Genomic DNA, 7956 nt, shown 5'->3' on the forward strand with positions numbered 1-7956 from the left:
CTTGCAAAAACGTCCTTTTGTTTTCCCTTATATTTAGCCAAATATTTTGTTGAGGACTTCAACTCATTTCATCTACAAACAAAAGTTTTAAAATCTATGCTTAGACCAAAGGGATGGAAAGAGAACAGCAAAGACAGGAAACCTGAGGGAGGAGGAAACTGGGAGAGATTCAGGACTGTTTGGCCCGCCGGTTCTTCCTGTAAGATACTCTCTTTCAAGAGCCAAGCTTTGGGGATTCTAATTCTGTTTTAATAAAATACAGTGTTCCTTTACATAGTTGAACTGAATTGTTTTCCAACAAATATGAATTAAATTGCCTCATTATTTATTTAGGTTAAACAATTAAACTGAAAACTTAAGAGGAAAGAGAGCTTGTACATTCTTCAACATTATAGCCTCAGACATAACAGATGCTCAATAAATGTTTGGATAAATGAATGAATAAATAGATGAATCAGTTTCCTAAAACTTAGCAATGATCTATCATGACCTGATGTAGCATGGTTGGTTCATTATGCAGATACTAATCCTGTGTTTCAAATTCAATGATCCAGGCCTTTCTCCTGAGTCTACCCCAAGTACCATGAGACTATATTGGAGCTCTCTGGGGATTATACCTACAGGATCAATAGGCTGGACAACCTCACTCCCTCAGGCAGTCAGCCTGGCACTGCCCTTGTAGAGATCCTGGTCAAAAAGTAGACATAGGCCAAGCGCGGTGGCTCACGCCTGTAATCCCAGCACTTTGGGAGGCTGAGTTGGGAGGATCACTTGAGGCCAGGAGTTTGAGACCAGCCTGGGCAACATGGCGAGACCTCATCTCCATTAAAAATAAAAAATTTAGCCATGTGTGGTGTCATGCACCTGCACTTCCCAGCTACTCAGGAGGCTGAGGTGGGATGATTTCTTGAGCCTGAGAGGTCAAGGCTGCAGTAAGCTGTGATTAGCCTGGGCGACAGAGCGAGACTCTGTTTCAAAAAAAAAAAAAAAAAAAAAAACCAGATAATTTATGAAAGAATACGTACACACACTCAGAATGATGCATGTGGCTTAACTGTTTACAAGTGTGAATAAGTGGCTCATTTACATAGAGTATCATATTTAATCGTCTCAAAGCCCTAAGGGGCTTGTTATCATAATCTTCATTTTATAAATGAGGCAGTTCAGAGAAATGAGGTGAGTTGCTAAAGGTCACAACCAGTAATTATTAAAGCCTCAATTTAAACTTAGGTCTATCTAGAGCCTGAGATTTTAAGAATTATGTGTGCATAAATAATTTAAAAATTAAATTTTCTTTGGCTCTCAAGGACATGTATTTTTGCATCTGATTTCAATTAAGCTAAATACATTTGGTGCCTACTAGGTACCGAAGACATTTGTATAACTTAAGATAATATTACAATGTATTTACTTTCTCTAAGCACTCCTTCAGCTTCCCTGATTAGGAGGCAACTGGGTCTTGAAAGAAAACTACTTTTCTGATGTACAGAACAGAGGACTAGGAACCTGCATGAGTTGGTCTTAGGGTGAAGGAAGCCTTTTCAGAAGGGGAGATGAGGGAGAGAGGAAAATGAATTAGCAGGAAAAGGCAAAAAAGGTATTTCAAGAGGGAAGCCTGAAAATTATTTCCATTGGAGCTTTCCGTGACTTGTTTTAATGACAGCCATCCAGGTTTTTCATTTCATGTATGTATTTATGTATTTATTTTGAGATAGAGTCTCACTCTGTTGCCCAGGCTGGAGTGGAGTGGCACGATCTCAGCTCACTGCAACCTCTGTCTCCTGGGTCAAGCAATTCTCCTGCCTCAGTCTCCTGAGTAGCTGGAACTACAGGCACCCACCACCACACCCAGCTAATGTTTGTGTTTTTTTTTAGTAGAGACAGGGTTTCACTATATTGGCCAGGCTGGTCTCAAACTCCTGACCTTGTGATCTGCCCGCCTCGGCCTCCCAAAGTGCTGCGATTACAGGCGTGAGCCACCGCGCCTGGCCAGCCATCCAGTTCTTGAAGGCCAAAGAAAGCATAATAAACCTGAAGATCCTTGGCAGATCCTTGCATTGCTGGACTGCAGGGTGCATAAACACCCTGGGTGACAGATGACGTGGCCGGCCACCTCAGGCCCATCCCTGCGCACTGGGTCTGGACAGTGCCAGCTCCTTGGCAACACTGCAGGCTGTTATGACCCCGTGCCGGGGCGGGGGCGGGAGGGCCGAGCACAAGGTGACGTGGTGACACCGCAGTCAAAGGAAAGCCATGCTAAGAGGCTGCTGCCCTGCAGTCCTGTGACAGGCAAGGGGACTTCAGGAATACTGGGGAAGAGGGGAGGGATGGAGGGGAAGGATCTTTGTTGCAAGGCTCTAGCCAGAAAGAAAATCTAAAATTCTGCTTCATGGCTCAGCTCCCAGCACAGCTAATGCTTGGAATGGACCAGTTGCCTGGACAGTTACAATTATTTGTCATAAGCCGCTCAGGCCTTGGTGTTCAGTTTTCCTTTGCCCCTCAGTTTCAGATGGCCCACTGTGGCCCCTGCTCATGATTCAGACTGAAATAGCTGCCTGTTTTGCATGCTGGTTCAGGCTGCATTTCAGTTCTTGTTTCTTTGAAAGGACCTGTCAGGGAAGCAGTATGAAATGTCAGGTTCCGGTTTGGTATTCCCCCTCTAACTTCAACCTTGTAGCTTGACTTTTGCGGGATTCCCACTCATGCTCAGAGTCCCCTCATGTGAATAGGCTTATCTAATTCACAAATAGCTTGGTGATGTGATGATGCCTGGCCCTGTGAAATCATACTTTTTCACCTTACATCACCTTCCATGAACTGCCTGGAATTCAGATTAGTTAGCCATCCCATTCTTGCTTGGACATGCTTATTAAAGATAGAGGATATTGGCCAGGCGCAGCGGCCCATGCCTGTAATCCCAGCACTTTGGGAGGCCAAGTCAGGCAAATCATCTGAGGTCAGGAGTTCAAGACCAGCCTGGCCAACACGGTGAAACTCCATCTCTACTAAAAATACAAAAACTTAGCTGGGCATGGTGGCACACACCTGTATTCCCAGCTACTTGGGAGGCTGAGGCAGGAGAATTGCTTGAACCCGGGAGGTAGATGTTGCAGTGAGCTGAGATCACGCCACTGCACTCCAGCCTGGGTGACAGAGTGAGACTCCATCTAAAAAAAAAAAAAAAAAAGATAAGGCATTTTCAGTTATCAAGGAATTATCAATTTCTTCCTACAAAATAATTGAAGAGTCCTACATAGATCTTTACAATTGTCTGTGTAGATGTTCAAACTCCTGAAAGTTGGCTAGTCCTTGTTCACATCTACCCCATACCTGTGTTAATACTGTTTACATTTACTCTTTCAGACACAGGGGAACAAGGTCCTGAACAAAGGAGGACTTGGTATGGTGCTGCAGTTGCTTCTGGCTTGGTCTCTACAACTTTGGTGGAGCCTCCATGTGGGGACAGAGCATTAGATGGTTGACAACATCTGTGGTCTGCAGAAGCCACTATGCGGAGGGCCCAGGGAAGAATTTGCCATTTTCAGTGAAAAACACGTGTCGGTTACTAACTATGATGACTTTGTACTTAGGGTCTGGATCTGTGGCAACTTTCTTTAGAGTAAAACACCAACTGCTTAAGATATAAGAATGTTTTAGTTCATCCATTTAACAGACATGAAGAGTGTTTCAAGAGATGTAATCCCTTTGAAAAATGGATCAAACTCTTGAACTCATATAGCATACTAGATATGTTTGTCAATAAACTTATGACATGAAAACTCAATCAGTCAATCAATTTAGCCTTGGACATAAACAGATAATGGCTTCTCATCCCCCGTTTACAGTGACCCCTCCTTCTCTTCTCTTTTCCAAATACAAGACCACTTAGATCTTTATCATCGTCCTAAGGAGCTGATATTGAAGGTTATATGTAAGACATGGGGAACTTGAACTCAGAGGTGTGTGTGTGTGTATGTGTGTGTGTGTGTGTGTGTGTCAGGGTCTCACTGCTGCCCAGACTGAGTGCTGTGGCACGATCACAGCTCACTGTAGCATCAACCTGCTGGACTCAAGCGATCCTCCTACCTCAGCCTCCCAAGTAGCTGGGACCACAGGTATACGCCACTATGCTCAGCTAATTTTTTTATATTTTGTAGAGACAGTGCTTTGCCATGTTGCCCAGGCTGGTCTTGAATTCCTGGACACAAGCAATCTTCCTGTCTTGGCCTCCCAAAGTGCTGCGATTACAGGTGTGAGCCACCGTGCCCAGCCAGAGTTGCAGATTTTTAAACACGGAAATTCTCAAGTGCTTTGCCCAGGAAGGGATACATTTGCCGACTTTTCTGGCTATTGGAGCAGGTCAGAGAGGGCTGTCAGAGGTGATAGTTTTACTCTGATCCCGTTTGTTCATCTCTACACTTTCTGAAGAAAAGTCCCTTTTCAGATGTGTATATATTTTTGAATATTCTCATTCTTTAGAAAGCTCCTTTCTTTATGTTCTGAGTGAATTACTCCCATGTGTTAAGAGTTGGGAAGTTATAGGAAAGGTAGGGTCCAAGGAAATTAGTCAAAAATCAATCAAGGACCCAGCTGAATGATAAATGAAGTTGAACAGTTCACAAAAGAGGAAATATATTGGGCTAAAAGACACGTGGGAGGCCGGGCGCGGTGGCTCAAGCCTGTAATCCCAGCACTTTGGGAGGCCGAGACAGGCGGATCACGAGGTCAGGAGATTGAGACCATCCTGGCTAACACGGTGAAACTCCGTCTCTACTAAAAAATACAAAAAAAAAAAACTAGCCAGGCGAGGTGGCGGGCGCCTGTAGTCCCAGCTACTCGGGAGGCTGAGGCAGGAGAATGGCGCAAACCCGGGAGGCGGAGCTTGCAGTGAGCTGAGATCCGGCCACTGCACTCCAGCCTGGGCGACAGAGCGAGACTCCGTCTCTAAAAAAAAAAAAAAAAAAAAGACACGTGGGAAAATGTTCAACTTCACTAATAACAAAAGAAATGCAAATTTTAAAAACCAGGTACCATTTCATCTGTAAAATTTGCAAAAGTTAAAAATGTGTGGCCGGGCACAGTGTCTCACGCCTGTAATCTCAGCACTTTGGGAGGCCAAGGCGGGTGGATCATGAGGTCAGGAGTTCGAGACCAGCCTGGCCAACATAGTGAAACTCTGTCTTTACTAAAAATACAAAAATTAGCTGGGCATGGTGGCAGGCACCTGTAATCCCAGCTACTTGGGAGGCTGAGGCAGAGAATTGCATGAACCTGGGAGGCGGAGGTCGCAGTGAGCCAAGATTGCACCACTGCACTCCAGCCTGGGCGACAGAGCAAGACTCCATCAAAAAAAAAAAAAAAAGTGTTGGGGGTGGTGGAAAAATACCCAGTACTGGCAAGCATGCAGTATGGTGGCTGTCTTTATGCCCTGCTGGTGGTGGGCTACATTGATACCACTTTTAGGGAAACCATCTGATGAGACACATCAATCATATTCCTGTTAAATTATCCTAAGAAAGTTATCCAAAACATATACAAAAATTTATCACAATGATGCAGTGTCATTTATTTTAAAAAATGGGAATAACTTAGGTATGAAAAAATATGAGACTGGTTAAATAAATGATAATATATTCTCACAGTAGAACACTAATGCAACCATTAGGAAAGATGCTTTGTTTTTTAGTACCATGAGAAAATGCTTTTTTACAATCCAGGCTGGGGTGCCGCGGTGTAATCTTGGCCTCCCAGGTTCAAACGATTTTGGTGCCTCAGCCTCCCTACCGGGATTACAGGCGTGTGCCAACACACCCAGCTAAATTTTTAATATTTTTAGTAGAGATGGGTTTTTGCCACGTTAGCCAAGCTGATCTTGAACTCCTGGCCTCATATGATCCACCCACCTGGGCCTCACAGAGTGTTGTGAGTCACCGCGCTTAGCCTATTACAATGTTAATTAAAAAGTGCAAAATACATAATTGTATTTACAGTCATCCCTCAGTATCTGTGGAAGATTGGTTCTAGAACTCCCCCTGTCCCCGCAGATACCAAAATCCACAATGCACAAGTTCCTTCTTTTGTTGTTGTTGTTGTTTTGAGACGGAGTTTCACTCTTGTTGCCCAGGCTGGAGTGCAGTGGCACGGTCTCGGCTCACTGCAACCTCCGCCTCCTGGGTTCAAGTGATTCTCCTGCCTCAGCCTCCAAAATAGCTGGGATTACAGGCGTGTGCCACCACACTCAGTTAATTTTTGTATTTTTGGTAGAGACGGGGTTTCACCATGGTGGCCAGGTTGGTCTCAAACTGCTGACCTCAGGTGATCCGCCCACCTCGGCCTCCCAAAGTGCTGGGATTACAGGCGTGAGCCACCACACCTGGCCACAAGTTCCTAATATAAAATAATGTAGTATTTGCATGCAACCTACTCACATCCTCCCATATACTTTAAATCATCTCTATGTTACTTACAATACCTAATGCAATGTAAATGCTGTGTGAATAGTAGTTTTACTGTATTATTTAGGAAATAGTGACTGGACAAAAACAACCTGTGCATGTTCAGTACAAATGCAGCCATCTTTTCCTTTTTCAAACATTTTCAATCTGTAGCTGGTTGAATCCCAGGATGCAGAACTCACAGACACAAAGAGCTGACTGTACATTCTAATCTCAGTTATGTTAAAAAATAAAACATAGAAACAAGAAAGGGATAAAATATATTAATTCATTAACAATGGTTGTCTTGAAATAATTTGTAATTTTTTTCTTCTTCCCTTTTCCCCTTATTTTTCTGTAATAATAACATACTGTCTTTAGAATAAAAATTGTATTTAGGCAGGGCACAGTGGCTCATGCCTATAATCTCAGCACTTTAGGAGGTCGAGGCAGGAGGATTGCTTGAGCTCAGGAGTTTGAAACGAGCCTGACTAGCATAGTGAGACTCTGTCTCTGCAAAAAATTTTATTTTATTTATTTATTTATTTATTTATTTATGAGACAGAGTCTCACTTTGTCACCCGGAGTGGAGTACAGTGGTACAATCTCGGCTCACTGCAAACTCTGCCTCCTGGGGCTCAAACAATTCTCCTGCCTCAGCCTCCCTAGTAGCTGCGATTACAGGTGCACACCACTGCACTCAGCTAATTTTTGTATTTTTAGTAGACGGGAGGTTTCACCATGTTGGTCAGGCTGATCTTGAACTCCTGACCTCAAATGATCTGCCCACCTCAACCTCCCAAACTACTGGGATTATAGGCATGAGCCACCACACACGGCAAAATTTTAAAAAATGTTTTAAATTTTATTGAAAAATCACAAACAGCTACAGTAATCAAGGCTGTATGGTACTGGCATAAGGATAGACACATAGATCAATGGCAGAAAGTTCAGAAATAAACTGTTAGCTTTATGGTCAATTGATTTTCAAAAAGGGTGCTAAGACAATTAAGTGAGGAAAGAATCATTTTTCAACAAATTGTGCTGGGACAACTGGATATCTACATGCAAAAGAAGAAAGTTGGACCCCTCCTTTACATCACATACAAAAACTAACTGAGCTGGATTATAGACCTAAATGTAAAAGCTAAAACTATAAAATTTTTAGAAAACAAGAATAAATCTTTATGGCCTTAGGTTAGAGAAAGTCTTCTTAGATATGACCAAAAGCCCAAACAACAACAAAAATAGACAAATAGGACATCATCAAAATTAAATACTTTTGTACTTCAAAACACAGAATCAAGAAAGTGAAAAAACTCACAGAATGTGAGAAAATATTTGCAAATCATATATCTGATAAGGGACTTGTATCCAAAATAAATAGAGCTCTAACAACTCAACAATAAAAAGACAAATAATCCAATTGAAAAATGGGCAAAAGGCCAGTCTCAGTAACTCAGGCCTGTAATCCCAGCACTTTGGGAGGCCAAGGCGGGCAGATCACCTGAGGCTGGGAGTT

The sequence above is a fragment of the Mandrillus leucophaeus genome, unplaced genomic scaffold (genome assembly GCF_000951045.1).
Source record: "Mandrillus leucophaeus isolate KB7577 unplaced genomic scaffold, Mleu.le_1.0 Scaffold71, whole genome shotgun sequence".
In the NCBI taxonomy this organism is placed as follows: domain Eukaryota; kingdom Metazoa; phylum Chordata; class Mammalia; order Primates; family Cercopithecidae; genus Mandrillus; species Mandrillus leucophaeus.